This window comes from Sciurus vulgaris, assembly GCF_902686455.1.
Source record: "Sciurus vulgaris genome assembly, chromosome: 14".
Taxonomy (NCBI): Eukaryota; Metazoa; Chordata; class Mammalia; order Rodentia; family Sciuridae; genus Sciurus; species Sciurus vulgaris.
Genome location: NC_136475.1, coordinates 294905 through 314392, shown reverse-complemented (window position 1 = coordinate 314392; position 19488 = coordinate 294905). Strand labels below are relative to the sequence as shown.

At 42.6% G+C, this 19488-nt stretch overlaps 1 protein-coding gene and 1 pseudogene across 2 annotated transcripts in view; one reads left to right on the top strand and one right to left on the bottom strand.

Moving 5' to 3' along the window:
* The window catches only part of LOC306644369 (uncharacterized protein), a 193757-nt gene that overhangs the window by 38195 nt on the left and 136074 nt on the right, over positions 1–19488 (top strand). The gene's annotated exons all lie outside the window — the stretch shown is intronic.
* Positions 16626–18812, bottom strand: LOC306644158 (protein CDV3 homolog; annotated as a pseudogene). Its single transcript has one exon. The product of its transcript is annotated as a protein CDV3 homolog (transcript).

Here is a 19488-nt window from a genome sequence, read left to right as displayed (position 1 = left end):
ACCCTATTGCACACTACAAGAATCACAGTAGAGAAATTATACAAAGGCCAAAATGTGACAGTCTCTCTAAAGTGTTCACACCTTGCTCACCACCAGAGAGTTCATAATGGGGAGAGAGAATGCAAGTGTGAAAACCGTTGCAGACCTTTCAGCAACTTTTCAAACATTGCTTATCACTGGAGAATTTACAGTGCATAGAAACCCTGATCAATGTAAATACTGTGTCTGAGTCTTTACTAAAATTCCAAACTTTTTTAACATTAGAAACCTGATATCTTATAGGATATGTGGAAAGACATTTGCCTGAAATATATGCCTTATATAACAGCAAAATATCTATAATGAAGAAAACACTTTGGGAAATATTTTAAAATATAGCAAAGTCCTTATTTGCACTTCATATCTTGATGTGAGAAGGAAATGAGGAATTGTCTTTAACTTTTACTTAAAATTTATTAAACATCCTTAGCTGATACAGAAATAAATTCTCATAAAGAATCATAGAATAGTGCAGAAAACTTGTCTTAAAGATTACTCAATATCCTCAATTTTGAAAATTGAAGAATACAATTTAACTTAGATTGTTTTATCAAAAGACTTGTTCTTCAGAGTTGTTAATCTATATTTTTGAGACTTTATAGTGAATTTTTAAATACTTTATTCATATTATGTATGAATTTGGTTACTAAATAAAAGTAAAATTTGTAAAGTGTTAACTTTGTCATGTTTTGAATCATGGTAGTTTGTCATAGGTGTTCCTCTTTATGAAAGGTTCTGTGTAACATAGTAAAAGCATACTAAATTATCTCCATTAATCTTAGAACCGTCGACTCACCTGTAGAATATTATACATAATAATCATGGAGAAGTGCATACAGTTATAGATAAGCTGTAAGAGCTTGAACATAGCCGCCTATTTCTTAGTCTTGAATCAGTACTTCAAAGCCCTACCCTGCAGGTGTCAGCTGCAGGGGCACGACCTTCAGCGACTCAGGAGACTGGGGCGGGAGGAGCCCACCTCGAACCAGCCCCCTCGACCTAGTGAGAGCCTGTCTCACAGTAGGAACAAAAATGAAAGGACTGGGTATGTGGCTCAGCGTTTAAGCTCCCTGGATTCAATTCCTGGTACCACTATATATAAATAACGTATATATAAATACATATGTAACATGCACGCACACACAGGCACACGCACGCACACGCACATGCACGCACACACATATTTTACCTTATACAATGACAGTACTCCTAAGGACCCTGCAATTTGGGAGAAGAACACAGTCACCAAATGCAGGGATGTCGAATCCTCAGAACCCAGAAGTCACGAGTGCATATTTTGTGGACAGGAGTGCCATTGGAGAGAGAGGGATTCCCGTGGGTGTCCAGGAAGCCATATTGTCAGCTGGACACTGACCCATCCTGGCTCCTGGCATGTGTGGTAAAAAACAACAATAAAAACACTGAGGAAGCCAAGCAGTTCCTCATGAATCCCCAAGAGTAACCTGTAAGCAGACTTGACTAATGCCACACAATTTAGAAAAAGATTTTTGCCCAATATCAAATACCTGTTCAGTCTTGGACACCCAGTGCGGAAGTAAACCAGAAACAAGTGTCCGATAACGAGGGTGAAAAGAAAGAGTCATGCTCATGGAGCATTTAAACCTCCCACACAATTTATATAATTATATTTATTTTGAGTTTGGCTATTTTTTATTCTGCTCTATAATTTATCATGGTTATTATACATTGGGAATTAAATGATAGAGAGTATATGGCATAAGCTCCCCAAACTTCTGAGTCCTTATGAGATACTCCAAATAAAACCTGCTAATTTTTAGGTCTTAAACAGGAAGAGAAGCACATGCACCACACAGAGAAAAACAGACTTCTTGTTGAGATGAGCACCTGGAGTCTCCACAAGTCCTGTAGGCAAGCTGAATGCAAAGCGGAAAATATTGCCTTATAGTTTTTCCTTGTGTTTGCCCTTCGGATCAATGGAACACCCACAAATGTCAATGTGACTTAAATTGATTGGGATATATAAATATTGCAAGGTAATGATAGATATTGTGCATAACAGACAGGGAGCAGCATGTGTGAGAGATCCTTGGAGTTCAGGGCCAGGTACGCCGTCGTCAGCCATTCTCCGTTCTAAGCGTTATGGCTCTGCCTTCTCTGCTCAGGTCCACTCCAGTCATCTCACACAGAAGACTGCCTGGTTCTGATGGTCACTCAAAAGTTTTCTTAGGCAGTTCAATTGTAATTTTGGAGTTACGGGGGAGTTACTGTATATTTATGAAATATATTTTTAGTTGTAGGACATGATACATTTTTAAATTTATTTTTATTTTATTTATACATTTGTTTATTTATCTATGTGCTGTTGAGAATTGATCCCAGTGCCTCACATATCTAGGCAAGGGCTCTACCTCTGGGCTACCACTCTGGCCTAGGTTACTGCACTTTGAATGATTTCCAATTTACAGGTATTGGGTTTCGATGGAGGTTTTGATACATGTATATATTGCATGATCCAGTCAGTAGTCCGCATGTCTTCCCCTTCGCATGTTTTCATCACAATGGGGAAACGCTGAGAGTGTTTCTTCTCATTGAATGCACCACACGTTATTAGCTGTACTCACTCTACTGTGTAATTGGATCCTAGACCCCTAGAACTTATTTTTCCCCGTAATACTGTGTTTATAAACCCGTCACTCACTTTGAACACATAACCAGAAGTGGACACCTGGACCACAAGTTCAAAATTGTACAGGCAAGTCCGGTCACTGCAGAGGACCGCCTCTTTCTTCCATTGGCACGTGTTCCTGTCTTGAGCACTAGAACCCCGAGTGCCACCCTGTGCTCACGAGCAAGTCATGACCAGAGGCTTTGGAATGTGGTGTGTTTTATTTATTTGCCCCACTACAATTGTGTAGTATAGCGTGAGCCCCTCACTTTAAAAAACAAAAAGCAAAAATAAATATATTTACATCTCCTACTAATTTTTCTTGTTTTCATGAAGGATAATCAGAGTTTCCTAAATGGAAAGGAAATAACTGCTTCCAGATGGTAAGTCTTGAGCCCAGTTGTCTATGAGAATCTTATAATCAGTCACCTTCCGTAGAGAAGGCAGACTACTAAGCAGTTGACAGGAGGTCAAACGCTATAAGGTTGATTTCCCTGTCTCTATTTTACCTAGGTGATGTGGAATACTGGTATTTTTTTGACACCTATGTGTGAAACAGTATCACAGTAAAAGGTGCTTTATTTTTTGGTACCAGTCATTGAACCCAGGACTACTATACTACTAAGGAACATCTCTTCAATTTTTTATTTTGAGTAAGGGTCTTCCTAAATTGCTGAGGCTGGCCTCGGTATTGCTCTTCTCCTGCCTCAGCCTCCTGAGGGTATATATATGTACCCACACAGATCTTAAATGTTCAGGGAAAGAAGTTTTTTTTATATACACTTGGATGATCACAAACCAGATGAGTTTTTGAATATTTCTAATAACCCTAACAACGTCCTTGTGTTTAACTCTTGTCAAAATAGAGTGAATTATAGTCAAAGTAAAACCATCAACTAAATATTTAATATTTATTTTTTCTTTGTCGAGTACTGGGTATTGAACAGAGAGGTGCTTAGCCACTGAGCCACATCTCCGGACTATTTTTATATTTTATTTAGAGTCACTCTCATTGAGTTGCTTAGGGCCTCGATAAGTTGCTGAGGCTTGTTTTGAACTCCCAATCCTCCTGCCTCCGCCTCTTGAGCCACTGGGATTACAGGTGTGTGCCATTGTGCCTGGCTTAAGTGATCTGAAGGGAGTTCCCAGCAGCCTGCCATGGCCCCGTGGAGAGCAGAGGACTCTAGGTGTCTGTGCACTTCTGTAGGTTGCTGGCTTGAATGTCACCAAAGGTGCTGCCTTTGGAATGTTCCAGTCTGCTCTGCACTCAGCACTCATTAGGAAACTGAGAACAGAGTGAGTGCTGTCATGTGAGCATCCGCATGACTCATACGGCTGCCCCAGGTGCTCTGCAAGGAAACTGCTGACAAAGGCTGCTTCGCTGGCCGTCCCCTGCCTTGCTGGGGATGGTCACTTCTCACCATTATGGGCCAGGTTATATACGAATGACCAGACAGGCTCCTTGTCATGTAAGAAGTGCTTCTCCTAGGAGAAAATCCCATCTCTGCCATCCTGATTCGGCTTAGCACACCTGCCTAGAGAGGCAAATGTTTCCATTCTTCTTATAAATGTAAAACTGTTCTCTTTTTGATTCCCATTTTTTCTTGGGCAGTGAACCCTGTCAGAGAATGTGAAGATGTTAGTAACCATTCATTAACTCAGCTAGGGTCATTTTGACCCACTTCCCTTTCTGCTTATGATTTTAGTTCTCATGATGTTTGTTTGAGTCTCAAACCATAGCAATAGACACTTATGATTAACAGACTGATGTGCTTTAAGTGGTGTGCTGTAACCCCTGGAGGGGGTCGACCAAGTCCACTTGCAGCCTGCCCCTTGGCCCACCAGCTGGTGAATAAAGATGGTTCCATCTCCTGCTTTAAGATCGACTTGTCGGTTTTTTTTAAACTTACCGTAACATCACCAGGTTGAGAAATGAAGGCACCTTGCACTGAGATATCCCTGTCAATTTTTTCTTTTTGTGAATTTGATGCCCTTCGGCTCCCTCTGCCATGCTGGGACTTGCTGTGAAGACGCACGTTACTAATGGCAGTTTCAGACACACCAAGTAGACAGCGTGTCCTCAAGGGCCACCACTTGGCATTGCGCTGGCACAGTGGCACCCCTGCATCGTCTGTCCTGGGGCACAAGCCCCTCACTCCTGGGCTCCTGTCCGCACACCTGCTCTCCCTTCATTCATTTTTGATTGGAAACCATGGGGTTAAGGTCGTCATCTGCTGCTCTCCTCACACTCCTTACAGAGAAGGACGGGGCACCTGACCAGTTCTGTGCAGTGGACCTGACGCAGGCAGCCAGGGCTCCAGGATTCATTAGCACAGCTCAGACCCTCCTAGAAGCGTGGGGGCTTGAAGATTCAGAAATCGCTCGGCCTGGTGGGCTAGGCCTCATCCCACCGTCATGGTGGATGCCTCTGCCTAGCTGGGTCATCTGGGGAGGAAGGAGGACCAGGCTGCAGGAAAGCTTGGTCAGTCTTGAGGCCCCTGACCTGGGGGAAAGTCTGTGGAGGGCAGGGGTTTCCGTGTGTGCCATCTTGGTAAGGAGGGCCCGTGGCTCGAGCATGGAGTGGTGGAGAGGCTCTGTGAGGACCGGCCATCTGTCCGGGGCTCAGGGGATGCAGATCAGGGGATGCTGATGGGTGGTGCAAGTGGGAAGGCCCCGCAAGGTGCCGCGTGGCCGCCTTGGGTGTGCCTCTGTCACGAGCCGCGACTGCGAATCTGTGGGGATCTGGGTGATTCGACCCACGTGAGCGTCTCACAAGGCCCCTGAGTTACCACGCGGGGGTCTGCGTTCCCTCCTGCTCTCTCGCTCAGGGTCCGTGTCCACGCATCCTCCTGAGCCGGTCATCCAGTCCCTCACGCAGAACCTGCCCTTCCCTCCAGCCTCTTGCTCCTGCCCACCCACTCCACTGCTCCTCCGCGTCTCCCCAGGTCCCTGCTGCTCAGCCCAGCCCAGCCCAGCATGGCTGTCCCACACGGGCATCGTCCACAGGGGCCACCGCTCAGCCCTCCTGCTCACGTGCCAGGGGAGTGGAGGCAGAGGAACTGAAAGTAGCTGCAGCGTGAGGTCCGGGAAGGGCCAGCCAGAAAGCAGAGGCAGAGGAGGAGGACCTCCTTGCTGCAGCGGGTGAGGCTCCAGGCTTTGGGCTCGGCCAGGTGCCCCCTGCTGCGGGTGCTGGCACGTCACCCAACTGAGGCACCCTCAGCAGGGCAGAGCTCCGAGAGCTTCTCCCTCTTCAGGGTGCTTTGCCTTTCCCAGGTCCTGGCGTTTTGCACCCAGTGCCTGTTAGTCGGGCTGTCATCTCTACGCTGACTACGGCAGCCACCTTGCGATGGGGTGCGGCTTTGTGGAGCGCTGACTCCAGTGAGGGGCGGTTTCCCTCCCTCCCTCCCTCCCTCCCTCCCTCCCTCCCTTCCTTCCTTCCTTCCTTCGTTCCTTCCTTCCTTCCTTCCTTCCTTCCTTCCTTCCTTCCTTCTTTCCTTCCTTCCTTCCTTCTTTCCTTCCTTCCTTCCTTCTTTCTTGTTCATCTTGTGATGGGCTGACAGATCTGACTCCATGAGAATGTTCTAGGCCAGACTCTAAGGGAGATGACTAAACAGACTCCATTCTGCTCTGAGACTCCATGTTATGTAGGAAATAAGCTTCTCCCATGGGAACACCCGCCTCTGTGCCCATCATCAGTTACTTGCTGTGACATGTTTAATAATATACAATAGCAACTCCTATGTAGTGAAGAATTGCTCTCTTTTGATCCCTATTGCTCCTAAACAATGTACCATGTGAACAGTGATCGTGTGGATGTTAGCAACCATACTTTAGTTTGTACCTAGGTAAGGGTCATTCTGACCCACTTCCCTCTCTGTTGATGATCTCATTATGTTAATGAGTAATTTCGAATCATAGCAACAGACACTCATGATTGATGTGATTTTTGGTGTAAGAGCCCCTACAACCCTGTGGTCGAGGCTGTTCTCCCAATAGCCATTTTTTTGGGCATTGTGTGAGACAGTCAGCCGGCCGGCTTAATAAAGACTCTGGAATTTGGACTTCTCAGTTGTGATCGGTCTGTTCTTAAGTTGCGCCCCATAACATTTGGAGGCCCCAGCGAGATCCTTGCTGCCTGGTGAGCAATCACCGCTCACCTCTGACCTGGAAACTCCTGCGGAGGGCAGAGGCCACAGCGTTGCTCCTAGGGGAAGGCCTCCGAGAGACGTTCCTCAGCCCAGGCTGCACGGTCTGTGGAGCCCCACGCCCAGGACTGAACTAAATTCTCTGAGAGAGTCACCTGTTTCTGCAGCCCTGGGGACCAGTAAGTCTGATTCTGGTGGATCCGCATCTGGGGACTCTGAGGAAGGCTGGACGCAGCATTACTTCCTGAGTCTGGGGCTGGCGAGACGTTGCTCAGTCCCTCTGGTCTGGAATCTGGAGTGGCCACTCCTCCGTGTCTTGGTGTTTTACCTGTTCTGTGTTTGTTTGTCCTTTTCTGTTTTTTGTTGCCCTTAAGTGTAAGCCTGGGTCAGTCTCCCTCACGTCAGTCATGTGCTCCCCTCCAGAGCATGTTAACTACTTTCCAGGAATTCCAGAAGAGGGCCAGTGACTATGGAACCTGCTGCAATGTCTTTCTCTAAATTCTGTGAGAGAGAATGATCAACGTTTTTTGGTGGACCCCTCAGGGGTCCACCAAATTGTCTTTGGGCAACCTGAACATCTTGATCAAATGTTTTATAGTCAAATTTGGGGAAAAAATGGCTAAAAAGATTTCTAACCATGTTCACTAAAGCTTGCATTAAAATATAAACTGCTGCCAATTGGAACTTCCAACTATTGGAGTTGGTCCACCAAAATGCCAGGCTAAAATTTTGATGGCTGCCATCCAAGAGACCAGGAAAACCAGTTTAGAACAAGACCCCAACCTGAGGGGGCTCTGCCAGGAGACCAATGGAAGCAGCTCCCTTGCTGTCTCTTCGGGAAACTCCTTCAGGGAGGGGTAAGCATAAACTTTGTCTATATTTTCTTAATTCTTTTCATCTCTGATGAGAGGGACCACATCAGAATGGAGGCCAAAGACTTTTAATAATTCTATTTTTTGAGTTCATAATTTTGATCTGGTGTGCCTAAGTTAATTTTTTATCAGAACTATTTTATCCAACTATAAGGTTTTCTTAATGCTCTGTTTCATTCAGAGGCCAGTTTACAAAGATTAACTCTCAATCTAATGGATTTTAAAAAATAAGTTATAAGGTCTTTGTCCATTGTTTATTTTATATATATGTACACTGGTGTATTGTCATGTCTACATATATTCGGTACCAAAATTGACATGTGAGCTCATAAATTAAAATTAAGAAAATAGATCCAAATGCTTTTGATTCACATGATTTAAAGGGTTTTTAAATAGGGTAAACAAAAGTATGGCTTTCAAGTTACTAACACAGTTTTGTTTCCAGGTGGCCAAAAAGTACATAAAATGTTAATTTTATAAAATGCCTAATATCCATTGTTTCTAGGTTTTTCTTCAACGGGAAAGAAATAGCTGATATGGCTCAATACAATTCTCTGATATCTTGGTTTAAAAAAAAAAACTAAATTAGATTTAACATATATGGGATTGATCATGGATGTGTTTGTTAGAGACATCTGATTGGTTTAGAGAGTTAAAATGCTGATGGTTAAATATAACAAATACTCTTAACTCCTTAAATTTCACAGGGTAACATACTTAAAACATTTTTGGTGTTTTCATAAATTGGTAAATAAAAAAAGGATTTAAATTTACTTTGTGTTATCACTGAAAACATGATTACTAAAAATCTTAGCAGGTATTATTCTATATAAAATGTCCAAAAGTTTCAACTAGATTTAAATAGAGCTCTCCAAGTAACAAAGTATTTCATCTGATTAAAATGGAGTAATTTATCTAAATTCAGAAATTTATAAGGGTTGTTTCAGAATGTAAATTTTAAAAAAGGGAAACAACTGATTAAAAAAATTAAAACATTATAAGATTTTAGATATAAAAATATATTTTGTAAAAAATGTTTCTAGGTAAAAATGTCTTTATGTGATAAAGCTGTAATACAGCTAAATAAACAGCAAGCAGGTCTAGTTAAAAATTTTTTTTTAAGTATAAATTAAGGATAAATTTTAAAAGGTTTATGTGTATATGTAAGTAACACAACAGTTAAAACTATTCAAGGTTTTTCCTAAGGTCAAATATTAATGTACTGATATAAACCAAATTTCAGTCTATATGCTAAAATGACCAATAATTCTTAAAGTATTAATTTACTCTTAACATTGTATCTGTTAATTTTTATTCTCTAGAACAACTAGTCTTAAAAATTGGGGGTTTGTACAATTCTGGTTAAACAGCAACTGTTATTTACATCACAAAGTCTAAATTTTCTTTAAAAGTTAAACATGGTTAATATGAAAACATCAATGTAATTATGATTCTATTACTCTTATTTATGTATTGGATGTGTTCATATCTTCCAGGTGTACAAGTCTTTAAAAGGTTTAAAAGAACATTTTATCAAGCTGGTGTTCTCCAACCTAAAGTTGTAATGGTAAATCTAAACTTATCAAAATAAGAAATTTTATTGGGGATTTATTTATATCATTTAGTGTTCTGTAACTGGACCTGGACCTTATGTTACCTTCTGCACTGCGATAAAAATGTAAATGTATTTCTAAAAGATAATGAGAGTCTGATCTGTTTAAAGGTTAATATCATGAAACAGGAAAAACATTTTGCTACTTTACTACACAAAAAGAAAGCTAAAAGCTCTCTCAGCTTTCTTTGATTCATATTTTAGGTGTAATATCATACTGTGTTACATTTATATAGACTTAGGAAACAATATATGTAAACTTTATAAAATGATACTTTAGAAAAGATAAAGATCAGCTTCAGAACTAGACCACTTTACCTAAGATTTATGAAGAGCCCTGCCTTACCTGAGATAAGACTCTGCTTCCCACCTTACTACATGTTACAATGGCTCCAAAATAAGTCAGACTTCAGCTCATAAGTTATACTCTAAAGATTGATTTTTTTGTTATAAAATTACTCTGATCTCAAACAGGGAATATAATATAGAGCTCAACCAAAATTTAAGACAGATATTACACAACTAAATATGTTTTTACTGTTGTTAATTCCATTTTGCATTTTCCTTGTAAACTCTGTAACTGTTGACTGATTAATGTTTTACAGAGGTACTGCTTCAAGAACTATCTAAATTAATGGCTAATAAGCCATCACCTATAGGACAGATAATATAGACCCCAGTTTAATAAAAGTTGGTAAATAACTATAAAGTCATAGACATTAAAGTTAAAACCCAGTAGTACTCTTACTGTATGACTGGTGAAACTGACTTGCTGGATGTTTAAGATCAAAACTTAAAGATTAAGATTAAAATAAAGGGGTCAAGAGAATCAAGATTTGGCTCTTGCCCTCAAAGTCAGCCTGAACCCAGGGAACACGAGAACTTCTCTAAGGAGCTTTGCAACTCTGGGCCACACGACCTTCCCATCAGGGAGACTGATGAGACCACTAGAGGATGAAAAGCCAATCAGTGCACCTGCTGCAGAGGAGGGTCCTTGGGAAAGGGAGCCATTCCTAATGCTTCCAAAGGAAGCCACCTCATCAAGGAGACCCTACCAGGTGAAAGGCACTAAAGGAGCTAAGAAGCTGCTCTCAAGTTCCCCAAGGGTGACCCCTGAGGGAACTCACTGACTCTTAACAGCAGATAGGAACAAGGTCAGTTTGACCAGCTTGGTCTTAAACACCTAGCAAAACAGTTAAAACCAAAACACAGTCATTACTGGACATTTTAAAAACAAAACAATTGTTATTTTCATGTAACTTAAGATGTACACTTGTGTTAGTCTCCCCCCAAGATAAGTAAAACTGGAGGTAACAAAAAAAAAAATTCTTAAACAAAATGCCTGATAACTGTCAAGAGAAACTGCCAGAGTTAAAAGTTTTTAGTCAGTTTAAGGCCTACAGATCATCTTAACCTCCAATACTGGTAGACTTAATCAGCGTTTGCTAGTATGATTCTCTAGCCCTAAGTAACAAAAATAAAGAGATCTCTACTAAACAAAGAGGTCATGCCAATAAAAAGATATTTTACAAAAATCAAATGACAGTAAGTAACAACTAAATGTTGTGTTTACATTCCTGATAACTCCAACAATGTTAAGATTTCCAATTAAGGCCTTATCTTCTCCAGCCTTGTCAGACTTTGCTAGGCCTTTTTATGTGAACAACCTCTCAGCTCTTCCACTTCCTGGTAAGAGATTATTGATTTCTATCATCTTCATGATATTCATTGACATGTTCCAGTTGCTACTTATTTTGTACTCATGTTTTTTTTTTTTTTTGTTTCTTTCATAGAGTAAGACTTTTACCTCTAGAAAGATCTAATTTCTAAAAAGGAACTTTTTACTGCTTGCCCCACCCCACATTGCCCCCTCTCAGCTCAAAGCAGCAAGAGTGGTCATCGCCCCTTTTCCTTACAGCAGTAAAAAGTCCCTAAAATCAGAGGGGCAATAATAAAAATTTTAAAAAGACAGTCAATATAGATAGGTAAATTGGATTAAATCACAAAAATAAGGGCCAGTTTGGGTCCAGAAAGTTGGAAACAAATGACCTCTGAGAGATTAAAAGGTTAATGCTTTCAGAGCCCTTCCTCCACCCTTACCAAGAACCTGCTCCTGTTCTATCCTGTTGTTAAGTCTCTCAACAGGTTCAACTTATGAGAGAACCAGCCCCAAGGACCACTGATTTCCAACACCCATTTCAGTCAGAAGACTATGTCTACATCAAATTGTTCCAGAAAGGACTATCACCTGGCTGAAATGGAAGGGACCTTATTCACAACACGGACTCATCACATCTGAGTCAAGACAACGGAAAAATGGACAGCCCTCAGAGACCCCAACCACCATCTAAAGATAAGACTGAAAAAATTTAATTGTGTTTTTCCTCTTGCTTGGACTATGTCAGGAATAACTCTGTGCTTAACTGTTCACCTTTTTGAGACTGCCAAATGGGCTACATTCTGCATACTATTATGATGGGGAGGGATAAAAGGAACATATGGGGCTAATATCTAAACAAGCAGCCCCTGTCTTAGTTCCCCTCCTAGTGGAAATAGGTATAATGGGCTCCACAGCTGTAGGAACCACTGCCCTGATTACTGGAAACCAGAATTTCAAAACTTTAAGTAGACAAACAGATTTGGACTTAAGTGAGTTAGAAAACTCTGTAAGTTGCTTAGAAAACTCCCTTGATTCACTTGCTAAAGTAGTTCTACAAAATAGAAGAGGATTAAATTTGTTATTTTTAAAATAAGGAAAATTATGTATGGCCTTAGGAGAGACCTATTGTTTCTATACTGACCACTCAGATATCATTCATGATAGTTTATCTTGGATTTTGAAAAGGCTCAAAAAAGGTAAAAAAAAAAAAGTTAAAAACCTGAAAAACCTTGGTACCAAAATCTGTTCTCTTGGTCCCCCTGGTTAACCAGTAACCACAATGGTGAGACCTCTCATCCTAGTTATGTTGGGACTTTTAATCGAGTCATGCATGATAAACTGTTCAACTAAATATGTTAGAGACAGAATCCAGTCTGTTACGCTAATGGGGTTGCACACTCACCACAATCACCTATGCACCACTAATGAATCAATGATTTGATTATGTACATAAAACCAGTGGGGGATGTGATGGGCTGAAGATCTGGCTCCATGAGAATGTCATAGGCCAGACTCTAAGGGAGATGACTAAACAGACTCCATTCTGCTCTGAGACTCCATGTTATGTAGGAAATAAGCTTCTCCCATGGGAACACCCTGCCTCTGTGCCCATCATCAGTTACTTGGTGTGACATGTTTAATAATATACAATGGCAACCCCTGTGTAGTAAGAATTGCTCTCTTTTGATCCTTATTGCTCCTAAACAATGTACCACGTGAACAGTGATCGTATGGATGTTAGCAACCATTCTTTAGTTTGTACCTAGGTAAGGGTCATTCTGACCCCCTTCCCCCTCTGTCGATCACCTCATGATGTTAACGTGTAATTTCGAATCATAGCAACAGACACTTATGATTCATGTGATTTTTGGCATAAGGACCCCTACAACTCTGTGGTCGGGGCTGTTCTCCCAATAGCCATTTTTTGGGGCATTGTGTGAGACAGTCAGCGGCCAGCTTAATAAAGATTCTCAAATTTGGACTTCTCAGTGGTTGCACCCCATAACAATCTAACTTTATTTGTTAGCCTTTCTCTCTGTTAGTCTCTTCCTTCCTTCTTTTCTTTTCCTCTAACTTCCTTTCTCTCAGACTTTCTATTAGTATCTTCCTTTTTTCTCTCTCTCCCATCATTTCCCTGTTCCACTGTCTCTATATTTTTTTTTATAAATTTAAGTCCTCTTTTGATGAAGATAAAGATCATGCATCTCCCTCACCATCCTCCTTCAAGATTCCATATGCCCTTGAAGAGTGTGTTCCTGTCACCTCCCTGCTCATTTGTCATCTACAACAAGTTGACACACCGGGTCGAGAGTTCACCTCTGTCTACTGCTTCCCTCTTGAAGTAGGAAAAATGGCTGACTTCAAAAGGCTGCCAAATACATCCTGTTTGTGCTTTCTTATGTGGCCAGACCCAATCTCACCATCTCTTTATTAAACAGGGTAAAAACTGGAATTGTCCATAGCAAAAGAATCATCTTTTATTTTTCAGCAGCTTCTTTGCTACTTGAAGAGCTTTCTGCAGCTATACCTTCCTTGTTTCCAGGAAAAGCTGAGCAACAGTGTGACATGGTGCACCCCCAGCTGAGAGTTGGAAGCCTTCATCAACACAGGAAAAAAGTGAACATGTAAGCCACAGCCACCAAGAAGAGAACTGTCTTAGCTTACTTTCATAGTTCTTACTTCTTCTAATGGTGCCAGTTATTTGCCAAAGAAAATCATTCCTTTGGCCTTAGGGCCTGCAGAATAATTTCTTTTGGAACAAGGTACTGCCATTCCCTGGCAGAACTCTGATAGGACACAGAGCCATCTCAAAGCCAACACTGAAGCTCGGTAATTGGAATGTGGATAGTGGTTCTCTCAGAAAACAAAAACTCATGCAGAGGGTTGGAGATGTAGTTAAGGGAGAGAGTGCCTCTGGGCTTAAAGTCTAGTATTATAAAATAAAGAAACAAACAGAAACCTTCCTCTGGACTTGAAGAAAAGAAAAAGGAGAATAAAACTGGATAATACCTTCTAGGACTTGACATACACCTAAAGACATAAAATAGTGCGAGACCCACCCCAATTAGAATGGCAATTATCAAGAATACGAACAAGTATAGGTGTTGGAGAGGATGTGGGGAAAAAGGTACACTCATACATTGCTGGTGGGGTTGCAAATTAGTGCAGTCACTCTGGAAAGCAGTGTGGAGATTCCTCAGAAAGCTTGGAATGGAACCACCATTTGACCCAGCTATCCCACTCCTTGGCCTATACCCAAAGGACTTAAAATCAGCATACTACAGAGATACCGCCACATCAATGTTCATAGCTGATCAATTCACAATAGCCAGATTGTGGAACCAACCTAGATGTCCTTCCATTGATGAGTGGATAAAGAAACTGTGGTATATATACACAATGGAATATTACTCAGCTATAAAGAATCATAAAATTATGGCATTTGCAGGCAAGTGGATGAAATTGGAGAATATCATGTTAAGTGAGATAAGCCAATCTCAATAAACCAAAGGACGAATAATCTCGCTGATAAGCAGATGATGACACATATGGGGGGTGAGAGGGGGACAAGAATGGAGGAAGGAGGGACTGTATACAGGGAAAAGAGGGGTGGGAGGGGTGGGGGGAAGGAAAAAATAACAATGAATCAAACATCATTACCCTATGTAAATGTGTGACTACACAAATGGTGTGCCTCTACTTCATGTACAAACAGAAACAACATGTATCCCATTTGTTTACAATAAAAATAAATTTTAAAAGAAGTCATTGCCTGAGCACCACCCCTAGAGATCTAGAGAGAGAGCTGTTTGCGTAAGTTGCTCATTAGAGCTTAATAATATTAAATCTCTCTAAGGACTATTAATTTGCATAAACCTTTGGGTTTTGTTTTGTTTTTTAGAGAATATCAATTTCCAGTTGTCATTATGGTAGTGAAGTTTGAAGTTCTTAGTTCCTTTGCATGTGAGACATACTCCTGTCGTCTCTGCAAAGAGCCCTCCCTTCCCAGCACTATAAAATCAGCTGGGGGTGGAGGCTCAAGCACCCAGGAGGTCCCCAAAGAAATGCCCAGGACCATATTTTCCTGGCCAACAATTCTGAGAATCACTTTTGAAGGCAGAAGCAAATTATAGAAAAGTCCATATCGATGAAGCAGATCTTATATGCAAGCGTGGTTCTGAATCAGCATAGAAGGCTTTCAGTAACTCTTAAAAAATCCTGTACGCAGCCCACAAAGCACATGAGTTTCCAGTAAAGTAAAGCTGGAAAATCTGTAGGGAGCTCTCTATAGAAATGCTTGAACATTCAAACCATTCGACCTGTAACAAGTCAGCAAAATCCCAGGGTAGAACGTGAGTTGAACAAAGAATCCTAGATCTCCCACTTTTTGCAAGATTATGTCATTCTATTTTTTGTATCTATTTTCGTTAGAGACTCTAATATATTCATTTGTGCTAATAAAGCTAAACAGAATAAACCATGAAAGCTTCACACACACAAAAAAATAGTGTGAGACCTAAGCTGGCACTGAACTAGACACCATGAAGGTGAACTTGATTCTGTGTGTCTCGAAGGGTCACCTGTAGAAATAAAACAGACTCCCTGCCAGGTCCAACTCCCTGGCTTCTGCAAAAGGCTCAGATGAGCTTTCTGTCCCCACTGAATTTGCAGCCCACGCAAGGGGTCTCTAGCAGAGAAAGACTCAGGAGGAAAAACAAACGTACACCCTGGCAGCATGGTCTTTGTGCCCCTGGAACTGGGTGGACAGCACTGTTTGCACCCCAGAGGAGATGGGATGCCTGGCCTTGATCACTCCCGCCCCTCGCTGAGACTGCAGAGCAGCCCCAGCTGCTGAAGGAACCTTAATTTGCCTGGAGAATGAAAGTGGACTATGGAGAGCTGAGTGGAGTGGAGCCTTCTCTGCAGGCAGCAGTTCCCACGGTGCATGAATTGGGTGGATGTAGCCCAGACACCTCCCCCAGCAAAATGGGGGCATGTTGGGACAAAGGCATTCTTTGTCCACTGCACCCTTACTCCCATGAGCACTAAAAGATCCTAGGACTGGTGCAGTATGCCATGGGGAAGCACCATCAGACACTGCTGGTGAACACGAGCTGACAGGACCACTGTCCTTCAAGGAGGAAGCGTCCCCGGTGGGAGACAGTGCTTGGGACACTGACTGCTCCAGCAGATCCTGCGGGCCACTGAACTGGCACCGCTGTACAGCCCTCCATGGACACTTTGTGCGGTGATCCTGGGATGGGACAGAAAGTCAGTAGGTGTTTCCACTCCATATGTGCTGGTAGAAAGGGGATGCTGGGCACTCCAGGAGCCAAAAGAAAAACTCACGGACTAATCAGTGGTGTCAGCAGCACGAGAGTTTTACATCCATGCACAAATGTTTTTTAAAAAAATATTCATTGCTTTCAAGGTTTATCTTTGGCAGGAAAAAGATGACTGAAGATGTTAACTAGGTTTGTTTGATATCTTGGGTTTCATGAGTAACCCAAAGTTAACAGTTAAAAATGCACTCTCTGGAAATTTCTCTGGAACTCCAGATAAAACTGGAGGTCAGGAGGCATGCATTACCTTGCCTCAAAGAGGACCCACTGTCTTCCTTGAGAGTGTCCTCATTCCCATTTTTTTAGGTGGAAAGAAACTTTTCAGTAATCCTGGGGAGCTTCCACAAGTCCCTTTTATGGACTAAGTACTATTGGATAGCTTAAGCTGTAATTATTAATAAAAGCGCTACAATCACTGTCTTTTGCCCTGCCTTTCCAGATGAACACTATTAGACACATGAAAAGGCTGGTAACAGAGCTAGCGGGGACAATCACTGTAACTTTAGAATGTTTTACTACCTTAAAAATTTGGACACAAGTATGTAAGGAACTCTTATCAATGACCATACAAGACCCATGACACTTAAATGGGTTGTGGGTGGTTTTGCTTACATCACTGGACTCTTAAAGACAGGCCAGTGACTCCCTTAGCCTGAGCAGAAACCGCTCTCCACAGCAGTGTACTGTACAATTTAGACCTGATTGGAGGCTTTAGCAGCACCTGAAGTAGAGCCTCCAGCATTCACTGCCCCTTATGTCAAAGGCTATTTGGTTCCACTCTAGGGATTGGCAAATTCAGGAGACATTTCACAATTCTAATGCATATTTCAGGTTACTTACCTAACCAAGCAATATGCTGTCAAAGAACTTATTCCAAGTCAAAGCAAAAAAGGCCTTAATGTGGAACACAGAAAAAGCACTATCCAAATAAAAAATTACTAAGAGAAACAAGATTATTCCCTCCCCCACCCCTCTTCCCACTTGGTGGCCCCAAGTTTGGTTGAATTTCATTTGTAGTTACCTCAGACTACAACTAAAAACTTAAATTATAAATCACGCCCCTACACAGATGATCTGAACACAGTTCTTTTGAGCGGCATGTTCCAGGAAGTATAATATAGCCACAGCCTACTACAGAGTATTCCTTAGGGTGGGGCACAGGACAGGTTAATTAAGGTCACTTAAATCTTCATCTTTAACAGCAGATCAGAACCCAGATGGCTGACTTTCTGCAGGATTTCTGATAGGAATCCAGTAGAGCTGGTTTCAAGGTTCACATCGACACTTTAATAGCTGTAACCTTCTTATCCAGAAGTTGTGATCCACATGAAGTCCACAATAAGTGCAGCAAATCTGAGGTAGTCAACCCTTACGAAGGCTCAGTATCTGAACATAAAAAGATTTTTGAAATGACCACTGCTGCAGGTTTTGGTTTTTTTGTATTTGCAGAGCAATTATGAAATAACACTGCTGAATCTAGTCCACACTTTTATATAACAATGGAAGCTCTCCTAAATCCAGTATACATCAAGAGCAGTTGTGACACTTTAAACTTCCACAGTGCAACAGGGTCGGCCACTTAAATCGAGGGGTCTGCATCAGCTGCTGTAGGTCCAACAGAGATCGGATGAAAGGTTCATGGAGATTAGCTGTGATCTAGTTACCTCAGAAGGGTTAGCAAAGACCATTCCTCAATTGTACTGTGTGTGGCTGCTTTTCTGATTTTCAAGCACAGCGTACTGGTTGTCTAGCTGAAGTTTAAGGGCCTGGTTTTTTGAAACCTCATCCCTACCTCTATTTTTGTGTCTTACTACTTCAAAGTTCTTCTCCATTTCTTTATCCTTTCGGCTTTCTACATGCTTGGCAGTGGACTGCAGGGATGGGAACTGTGTGTCGCTGTATATTTCTGGTGGTCCTTGTGGTGTCTTCCTTGTTGTGGTTAGCCTGGCCCCAGGAGGCCTATACACACCACTAGTCATTGCTGGTTCTGGGGTTTCTGTAACAACGACTGGAGCAGGAGGTGCTTGTACCGGAGCTGTTTTATTCCAGGGACCTGAAGATTTTTCTACACCACCACCTCCGCCACCTTCTTCCCAGTTATCTCCTGGATCTTCTCTCTTTTCATTGCCATCTTCTTCCTTTTCACTTATCTGCATTGCCTGAACTCTGAGTCCGCTGTAATCAACCTCTTTCGGCTCAAATTCTTTCCATTCATCTTCGTCCTTCGTCACGGCCTTGGTGGCGGCCCCGGGCCCGGTGCCCCCGTGCCTGCGGTCCCTCCATTGCCCGGCCGGGACCCTGCGCCTGTGGTCCCGCCGTCGCCAGGCCTGGCCCCCGCGCCCGGCCCGCCGCCCGCCGCTCCGCTGCTCCCGCCCGCGCTGCCCGCCGCGCCTGCGGCGCTCGCCGCCCTGCTGCTCCGCTCCCTCTTCTTCTTCTTATCCCTCTTGGCAAAGAAGTTGTCCAGGCTCCGCTCCTCCTTCTCGGCCATGGCCGCGGCCTCGTCGGCCCGGATGGGTGGGGCCGGCGGCGGGCGCGGCCGCTCGCAGCTCGGGGTCGAGGCCGGCTCTGTCTGTTTAACCAATTTAAATCGAACCTTATTAAGTCATGTGAATTAAAGATATTTGGCTCCATTTTTCATTTTAAATTGTAGCATGCGCATTGAATCATCTCAATTTCGATCTCATGCAATGTAGACATATTGTAATGTAGCCACTGTGCGCACACATTTATAAATCAAAAACAAAATTCTGTGTAACTTTTTATAAGTGGAGCTTCACAGCAACGACACAAATACTTCTTAAAGCTTTTATTTGACTTAACCTGTTTAGGAATTCAAGATGTAACGAATTAAACTTTGATATGATTTAATCATAAAGCAGGTTTGAAGTCCAAAAATGTTTTGAATATCCAAAATATGCAAAAAATATTTCAGATTGCCAGCTTTTGTCCTAATAACTGTCGGACGCAGCATCATCCCTAAAAGGCAAAACCCGACCCATCACGAAGCACCGGGGGTCTTTGTCAACTCGAGACCTTGCTGGACCGGCTCGCAGTCCGCTGCCCGTGCGTCCGCGGCGGACAGGGGCCTGCGCGCTGGCGGAGGCCGGAGCTGCGGTTCTGGCCCAGCCTCGGGTCTCGCCGCCTCCTCCCAGGGTCGACCGCGAAGCGCAG